Source organism: Equus quagga, chromosome 21, assembly GCF_021613505.1.
Source record: "Equus quagga isolate Etosha38 chromosome 21, UCLA_HA_Equagga_1.0, whole genome shotgun sequence".
Taxonomy (NCBI): Eukaryota; Metazoa; Chordata; class Mammalia; order Perissodactyla; family Equidae; genus Equus; species Equus quagga.
Window position 1 is genome coordinate 21023580 of NC_060287.1, and position 10465 is coordinate 21034044.

A 10465-nucleotide genomic window follows, 5' to 3' on the forward strand; every position below is an offset into this window, starting at 1 on the left:
AGTTACATTCCCTTTATATTTGCTTTGTTGGAAGTTTTTATTGTAAAGGGATGTTGAATTTTGTGAAATGCTTTTTCTACATCCATCAAGATTATCATATGACTTTCATCCTTCATTTTGTTAACATGATGTATCACTTTGACTGATTTGTGGATGTTGAATCATCCTTGCTTTCCTGTAATAAATCCCACTTGACCATGATGTATTGTTCTTTTAATGTATTATTAAATTTGGTTTGATAATATTTTGTTGAAGATTTTTGCATCTATGCTCATGAAGGATATTAGCTTGCAAATTTTCTATAATATTCTGGACATTTTGGAATATTCTAGAATATTTCTAGATATTCTAGAAGCTAGTGGCTTTCATTCCTAAATTCTTGATTCAGGCGGAAGAACTATTTATGGCATGATTTGGAATTATTAAATATCAAATCTTAAATTTATTTTTAAAAATGATTTGGTTCCAGAAATATTATAAAAGTATATAACAAGTGACTTGGCAGAGTTTCTGACTCACAGGAAGGGACATGAGCCATACACAATTGGACTTTGCTATGTTGGTGCATATCTGGGAGACATCAACTCTGATTTGCTTACTGTTCTACAACTTAATCTAGTCACAAATAGTCAAGAGAGTTACCTGGCACATTGCCAGCCTTCTTCTATGACACGATTCTGCCATGAATCTAGTACTTTGCAGTAATTTTCAATAAAAGTACATACAATTTCTCTAATGTGTCTCCTATGTTATTTCACTTTTAGTGTTTAACAAAGTCATTTAATAAACAATGTAAAATGACTAAAATGTAACCTTGTTACTATTTAGCTTTTGTGAACATGACGAGCTTTCCTGAGTTTAAAACCAATCTTTGGAAAACATTGTATTTAATAAGTCACGTACCTCAAATTAGAATGAGAAATACTGGAAGAAATATGTATGTTCTAACTAATGAGTTGCAGATTTTATTGGCCTATATCTTAAATCATCTCAGATTGGTAGCTCCTGAAACTTGTTCATTCACTGAGAATATAATATTTCTTAGCAGCCTTCTCACACAGAAGTTGCTTTTATTGGTCTTTTTGTGTGTGCTTAATTTTAAATATCATTGTGCAATTTAGGTTAGATAATGAGGCTGATATTCTCCTTGCTTCTCTATTTCATTTCCTGTTGATTCATGCATGAATTCATTCACTTATTCCACACTCTCACAAGGACAACTGTGCTGAAGGCACAGAGCTGAGGAAACAGCTGTAATCAAGCCAGACAAGCTGTGTTTCCACACAGAACACACGTAACAGTGTGCATTAGTTATCTAGGGCTGCTCTAATGAAGTATGGCAAACTAAGTGGTTTAGAATAACAGAAATATATTATTGGGCCAGCTCCAGTGGTCTGAGGTTAAGTTCAATGTGCTCTGTTTCAGCAGCCCAGGTTCAGTTCCCAGGCATGGACCTGTAACACTTGTCTCTCAGTGGCCATGCTGTGGTGGTGGCTCATATACAAGAAGAGGAAGATTGGCAGTGGATGGTAGCTCAGGGTGAATCTTCCTCAGCAAAAACAAAACAAACAAATACATAAAATAAAAAGGCTTAAATTTATTTGCGTAAGAAATCAAAAACAAACAAAAAAATACATTATCTCACAGTTCTGCAGGCTAGGATTCCCAAATCAAGATCTTGGCAGAGCCATGATTCTCAGAAGGTGCTAAAGAAGGATTTGTTCCAGGCTTCGCTCCTAGCTGTTGGTAGCCTCAGGTATTCCTTGGCTGGTAGATGACCATCTTCTCCCTGTGTCTCTTCATATCATCTTCCTTCTGTGCCTGTCTGTCTGTGTCCATATTTCTCCACTTTTATAAAGACATTAGTTATAATGGATTTGGGCATACACTAATGACCTCCTTTTAAATTTATTACCTCTGTAAATACTCTATTTACAAATAAAGCCACACTTTGAGGCACGGGGGGTGGCATTTCAATATTTCTCTTTGGGGACACAATTCATTCCATAGCACAGTGGGAGAAAGAAGCAATAATCAAGAGCACAAATTTAAGTAAAAAATAAAGAAAAGGACAAAAAGTGTACCACTATGATAAGTGCTAAGGAAACAAATGTACAGACGTAGTAGAGAAGCATGCTGAGAGAGAGTTGATCAGTCAAGGATGAACAGCGTTCTAAGCAGAAAGACTAATGCAGAGAAGAGCTTGGTCTTCACTTTAACTGTCAGAAGACCAGTATCCTAGGCACACTGAGCAAGAAGAGAGTAACATGAGATACTACAGGAGAAGGCAACAGGAGGAGGACATGCAGAGAATCATAGACCTTTGTAAACAGCTGGAATTTTCCTCCAGATGTGATGGGAAGTCATTTAAGAAAGAGGTTGAGGGGTCTGCCCTGTGGTTAAAGTTCCACATGTTCTGCTTTAGCAGCCAGGGTTCGTGGGTTTGGATCCCAGGCACAGACCTACACCACTCATCAAGCCATGCTGTCGCAGTGACCCACATGCAAAATGAAGGAAGATTGGCACAGATGTTAGCTCAGGGCTAATCTTCCTCAGCAAACAAGAAACACAAGCACAAAAGAAATAGGTTATATATCCTAGTGCTTAAGTACACAAACTCTGGATCCAGACCCTCTGATTTAAATCCTGATTCTGTTACTTACTAACTGTGTACCTAAGGCATATTTCATAAATGCTCTGTGCTTCAGCTTTCTCTTCAGTGATTTTAGGATAATAACTGAGTTTACCTCATATGTTTGTTGTGAGGTCTGAATATGTTAACATGTAAAAATTGCTTGGAGAAATACTCAGTACGCAGTAAGCTGTAAGCAAGTTTTTACTATTATTGTTCACGTGGTGGTAGTTGATGTACTTATCTGATTGTCTCTTTTTTCTCAACAAAGTACAAGCCAAGATCAAGAATTACACGTTACAGTGGTGAGAGCACCACAAGATTAGAGGAGAATTGTCTTCTCATGATTTTCTCTTTCTAAACTCCTAATCATCAGATTGCACTACTTGACTGAATCCACTAATCACACAATTTATTTATTTATATTTCATCTCTTTGTTTTTTTTTGCTATACTTTCTGGAGCTTTCTTCCACTTTGTCTTCCAACATTTTTATTTTTAGTAATATTATTATTTTCACAAGCATTCTTTCTCATTCCCTAAATTCCATTTCTTGTCTCATATTTCTGATGATACTGGTTATGTATCCTTGAAATTTTATTTTTTTATGGTCTTTCTTACTTCAGAGTTTCTTTTATCTATTTATGTTAATCTTTGTCTTTGTATTGAAGATTTTCCTCAAGTTTGGTAGTTATTAGCTGTCCATTCACATTTTAAATTGATTCTCACCAATAGCTGTGAGGTGATATCTTGTGGTTTTGCTCTACGTTTCCTTGATGATTAGTGATGTTGACCACTTCTTCACGTACCTCTTGGCCATTTGTCTGGCTTCTTTGGAAAAATGTCTATTCAGCTCCTCTGTCCATTTTTAAATTGGATGATTTGTCTTTTTACTATTGACTTGTATGAGTTCCTCATATATTTCACATATAAGCCCTTTATCTGATATACGGTTTGCAACTATTTTCTCCTGTTCCATAGGTTATTCCATCATTTTCCTGACTGTTTTTTTTCCTGTGCAGAGCTTTTTAGTATGATGCAGTCCCACTCATGGATTTTTTGCTTTTGTTGTTTGTATTTTGGTGTCATATCCAAATAATAGTTACCAACATCAATGAGAAGGAGTTTTTCCCTATGTTTTCCTCTAAAAGTTTTATGATTTCAAGTCTTATATTTAAGTCTTTAATCCATTTCAAGTTAATTTTTGTGAGTTGTGTCAGATAGGTGTCCAGTTTCTTTTTTTGCTGTGAATATCCAGTTTTCCCATAACTATTTATTGAAAAGATGATCTTTCCCTAATTGAGTATTATTGGCTCCCTTGTCAGATATTTTAATAGTATATGCATGGATTTATTTCTAACCTTTTGATTTTATTCCATTGGTCTACATGTCTCTTTGTTTTTTTGATCGGCACCTGGGCTAACAACTGTTGATAATCTTTTTTTCTTTTTTCTCTGCTTTATCTCCCTAAAACCCCCCCTGTACACAGCTGTATATCTTAGTTGCAGGTCCTTCTAGTTGTGGGATGTGGGACGTCGCCTCAACGTGGCCTGACAAGCGATGCCATGTCCTCACCCAGGATCTGAACCCTGGGCCACTGCAGCAGAGCGCGCAAACTCAACCACTCGGCCACAGAGCCAGCCCTGCATGTCTCTTTTTATTCCAGTACCATGTTGTTTTGATTAGTAAGCTTTGTAATATAATTTGAAATCAAGAAGTGTGATGGCTCCAGCTTTGTTCTTCTTTCTCAAGATTGCCTTGGTCATTTGGGGTCTTTTGTGGCTCCATATGAATTTTAGGATTGTTTTTTCTATATCCTTGAAAAAAAACTATTGTCAAAAAGGCAAGAGATAACCAATGTTGGCAAGGATGTGGTTTTGCTTGCCAAAAAAAAGAATCTTTGCACACTGTTGGTGAACTACAAATTGGTACAGCCAGCATGGAAAATTAAAAAAAATTAATTCCTCAAAAAATTAAAAATAGAACTACCACAGGATCCAGCAACTCTGCTTCTGGGTATATGCCTGAAGGAAATGAAATCACTAACTTGAAGAGATACCTGCACTCCCGTGTTGACTGCAACATTATTCACAATAGCCAAGACATGGAAACAACCTAAGTGTATACTGATGGATGAATGGATAAAGAAATTGTGTATATATAAATACACAACAGACTATTATTCAGCTATAAAAAAGAAAGAAATCCTGTCATTTGTGACAATATGGATGGATCTTGAGGGTATTATGATAAGCAAAACAAGTTAGACAGAGAAAGACAAATACTGTATGATCTCATTTACATGTGGATTCTAAAAAAAGCCAAACTTACAGAAATAGAGAATAGAATGGTGGTTGCCAGAAGCTGGAGGATGGGGAAAAGGAGGAAGGGTATAAACTTCCAGTTATAAGATGAACAAGTTCGGGGGATCTAATATTCAATATGGTGACTATAGTGAACAATATTTTGTTACATACTTAAAAGTTACTAAGAGAGTAGGTTTTAAATTTCTCATCACACAAAAGACAATTGTAATCATGTGAGGTGATCATTGTGTTAACCAACCTTACTGTGGTAACCAGTCTCCAGTACATACGTGTCAAATCATCACATTGTACACCTTCAACTTGCGTAATGTTGTATGTCAATCATATCTTAATAAAGCCGGAAAAAAAATGAGCCACACTGAAATGCTGATCAGAGGCTATATGTGAGTCTGTGTTTATAGCAGAGCATGAGGAGGTAGGTGGTCAACTCTTAAGATTCAATTTAGGGAGAAAGAGTAGAGATTCACCAATTTCGGAAGAAACTCTCCAATGGAAGAACTTACAGGTCTTTTGTCCTGAACATAGGAGTGGCCTAATTAGACTTTTATTTTACACGGATATCTTTGGCTACTGTGGGAGATAATGGGAAAGTCAGGGGACTAGAGGGACATTTTGAGTGGCCCTGGGCTTGCTACACTCTCCTGAACTAAATCTGAGGCCTCCTGCTGAGAGCTTGCTAGACATTCACAACCAAAGCTGTGGTTGACTCAAGGACTAACTAGAACTGAGACCCAGGAGAAGGGACTTGCCAACTATATCTGCTCAGAACAGGGAAATGCCATGGGAAAAGTATCTTCAATTCATTCAATTTCACAGAATCCAATCTCTTCAGTTAATTAATGATAAACTTGGGACCAAAGAGGCACACATGGTAAGCCAGGCTGGCCTTACACAGATCTGGAATGGGTACCCACTATGATTTCAGGGATACTGCAAAGGACAAATTTTCTAAAAACTTTGTTCTAGAATTCCTAAAATTCCAGAATTAGATATTTATATTTTTGTACTTAGCATTGCCTTTTCTGCAGGCCACTGTTTTAATTTAAATACACCTATAAGAGTATCACGTTAAGCTTACAATCCCTTTACTGTGAATAAATATATGAACACACAGGAAAAGCAAATCAGAATAAAAAAAAAATTAATCCCTGAAAGTTGGAAGTAAAAATACACTGAAGTAGGACAAAAGTGTGAAAAGATAGGAGAGTGAATGAACTAAATTTAATCTTTGCCAACTTCAAAATTTTGCTAAGGGCTGGCCAGAGGGCAGAATAAAATCTTGAACCAGCCATAGTCAAGAAAAGTGAGCAGAAGCAACTAATAGTCAGTTAGGTGATTGGAAAAATCTTTGTAGTAGAAAATATTTGACAAAGTTTTTTGCTTTCAGAAATAATTGCAATAACAGCTGACATATATTAAGCAGATCAGTTATTAAGTGCTAATTACTGTTCAAGGGTATGTATGTATGTGCATATATGTATATATATATAGTACATACCATATATATATAGTATATAGTATATTGTGTATAGTATATATTTGTAAAGTGTATATATATGAATGTGCATGTGTGTATAAATATATATATTTTTTCCTTAATTTGTCTTTATCACAACCCCATGAGTTATATATTATTATTATTAGACTAATTTAATAGATGCAGAAGTTGAAGCACAGAAAGATTTACCCCAAACTAACAGAGATAACATCTGATTTAGGATGATTTGAATACAACCAGTCTCACTCCAGAGTCTATAAATTTTAACACTATGAAGGTCTCTTAAAGGAACAATAAAATGTTTGTTGCCTGCATATAAAGAAAATTTTTATTTCTTGTTAACAAAATTGCTTGCTTTTATGTAAAAGCAATCTTAGAGTATAATTGATAAGTACCCTGGTCACAATAAAATCACATGCACACAAAAAAACCTTCCATTTTTATCTCCTGGGGAAATAAATGTAAAAATGTTCAAGAATCAGGCTGAGTGGTTAAAGTTCCATGCACTCCGCTTTGGCTGCCCAGGTTCACACGTTCAGATGACTAGCTTGGACCTGCTCCATTCATCAGCCATGTTATGGTGGCATCCCACATCCAAAGTAGAGGAAGATAGGTGAGATGTTAGCTCAGAGCTAATCTTCCCCAAGGAAAAAAAAGAAGAGGATTGGCAACAGATGTTAGCTCAAGGCGAATCTTCCTCACACATACACACAAAAAAGTTCAAGATTCATAACTTCACTGGAGGAAGTGGCCTCGTACCGTAAAAGAGCTGTGGGAACTGTATTGGAAGTCCACAGACCAAATTGCATTGTGGCAATGACGAAATTACTTTACTTTTTAAAACTCTCAGTTTTTATCTGTAAAATATATAATAATATCTATCTTAAATATTTTGTGAAACAAATAATACATATAAACCAGCTGGCATTTGATACACAAACAATGAATACTTACAGCATGAAAAATAACTAACAAAATTTATTTTTGTCCTTCTTTTAAAGTGGAAATAATGCCACATTGGAAATGGGGATTTTAGTTTCGATCATTACTTTTTTGACAACAGAGTAGAATATCTACTATAGATTCTCCCCCGAGGAGAGCCTACAAAATACTTGAAAGTTATAGACTTTCTTATAACAGAGAAAGGGAACAAAGAGCTACAAATAGAAAATATGCCTTCGTGTTCTCAGCACATTTTGAATTATAGGAGACCCCAAGGAAAACAACACCGATCTACTGAAAACACTAAGTTAAGACTTTATGACCGCTCTGGGTAAAACTCTATTTATCCTATGTACAATGTAAATATAATATTGCCAGTTATTTCATATTTTTTAGTTGTTAGAAAACAATCAGGATTTCTGACTCTGAGAGAAATGGGTTTCCTGGAAGTAAGAATCTTTATTGTCAGCTTAAAATAAATGGCAATTTCCCCATGAACCAGTCACACATTAGGGAGAAAACCACTGTTCTAAATTATGTAACAGGAGTCAAAAAAGTGGTTCTAAGAAGCTTCTAAAGCCGTCATTCAGAATTAAAGCTCTAAAGTGATTTGAATGATCTATGAGTTTGATACCGACCCTGATATCAGTTTCCCCACATTAAACCCAGCATATATGGGGTTAAAACCAAAACACTCATTCCCTGCTTACTCTCTGGCTTCCTGGCTCCAGAATCCACTATTCTCCATGGAGACAGACAACGTCAAGGACAAGCACCTGGACTATCTCCTCCCACAAAGAGATAGGGGCTGGTGGGAAAGCTGCTGACCAGCAAGGCCATATGCTCCCCCTCCCCTACCTAAAACCCCAAATAAAAACCCTTCTTTTTAGCTTTTCGGGGAGTTTGGGATTTGAGCGTTAGCTGCCCTCTCTCCTTGCTCAGTGCTGTGCAAAAATAAAATTCCTACTTTCTTCCACCACACCTGGTGTCAGAAATTGGCTTGCTGAGCAACGGGTGAGCGAACTCACTTCAGGTTCAGTAACAAGTTGAATAGACTTCTAGGATAACAAAGTATTTTCAAAGTGCTGATCGCACCTGAAAGTTGCATGTATATCCTCAGAAGTATTTGAGTTGGGATAGAAGAGAGCAATGTCAAGGCATGCCGGAATTTAAATCTGCCACATTTGTTGCAGAAAAGAAGCAGCCATATGGCCCTTATATCAAAATACTGTTCCTGGAAGACCATCATTTGCATTTGTAACTCCTTTTTTAATTTAAAATAAGCAGAGAAAGTCTGTGTTTAAGTATCCATGTCTATCTGAGTTAATTTCCTTGGATTCTCACTTAAAAAAAGAAATAGTATACATTTTGTCGTTTAATTATGTTTTAAAAAGAAGAAAGACAAAAGGTATAGGGCAAGAAAAATTGCATGATGTTCTAAATGTATGACTTTTAGAAAAGCATGTTGATTTACAGAATGGGAATATGGAATAAACAAGCATTGACAAAACTGAGATTATTGGTGTTTAAAATTATTTTTCTTTTTCACCTATTGTACTGCAAAAACTCAAAAAGTTTTAGGACATACACTGTTGTTGAGACTGTGGGGGAAATACTTTTTCATGCATTTGTTGGTGGGAATGCAAAATGGTTCAATCTCTGTTATAGGAATTTGGTGATATCTAACAAAATTATGTATACTTTTTCCCTTTGATCTACTAATCCTACTTCTAGGAAAATATCACTAAAATACAAAAGGATTCATGCACAAGGCTATTCACTGAAGCAGCGCTAGTCATAGCGGAAGACTGGAAATAACCCAAATGTGGATAAATATGGAACTGGTTATTAAACTATGGCAAATAGACACAATAGAGTACTGTGCAGCTAAAAATAGAGTAGGAATATGTCCATATACTCCTAAGGGTGATTTCCAGGGTATACTGTTAAGTTAATAAAAAGCAAAGTGGAGAAAACAGTATTTCTTATTTACAATTCAGAATTTATCATTCTTAATTATGTATTCATAAAATTCTATGTTTTTTCAAGTTTTTAATATTTTGACTGTGTCTCTATTATAGTGCTGAGAATGGTGCTTCATAAAGATTTTCCCAATGTTTTACACAATCAGAACCTAAACTTGAAAAAGAAACTTGCGAATTCATTTTACACATCTTCATATAGACAAGTTGCACGAACACTGTTGAATAGATGTGATTTTTATCTTAAAAATACATTAAAAAGTATTAAATCCAAAGTCCAATGTTTATGTATCAGAGCTTTTTCCCCTTTACGTTTAAATTTTACTTTCCACTATCATTCACTTAGATTCTAAGTTTTATCTCTACCTCGTGTGGTAAATTTCTGATTTTGTAAGTTAATGTCATACATATTGAATTTCATTACCTAATTTCATTAGCTAAACAGCCTGTATGAAAAATTCATTTTACCAGTATTTCATAATTTCTCAGTTGTAAGTATGAACAAGATTACTATTAACCATCCCTTAGTTTGTCCAACCATGTAAATGTTTGTTATTTTTTATTGATTATATGAAGCAGTGTTTCATTGTTTTGGCAAATAACAGAGAGGCTACAAACCATAATGGGCCATGAATTTGTTTCTAAGTTAAGCTCCATTAACAGCTAAAGAATGTATGTATAATTTAGATTATGTTTATTTTTGAAAATAGTATACCAATTTCAATAAATTTGATTATTTTAGTAATAATATAACAGATGTACTCAAATAAACATGCAGCTAACAAATATTTTGAGGTCAGGCTTCTTTCAAAATGTTCTTGGTGTCAATTCGTTTCAGCAGGAAGTCAAACACAGCAGGGTGTGGAGAGATTTTGAAAAAAATGACATTTTCTAATCTCTGATCACACAGTCTTCATTGGCTTCCTTCTGGAGCTGTCCACTATTAGGAATGATTCTAAGGAAAATGACACTGACCATGTAATCTTCCCCAAGGTGGACAGCAGAAGGAAGTCCTTCAGGCACCCAAAATCTTTACTCTTTGTTTATTGTATTGGTTAGTTGTATCAAATTAGATAAGCAAGAAA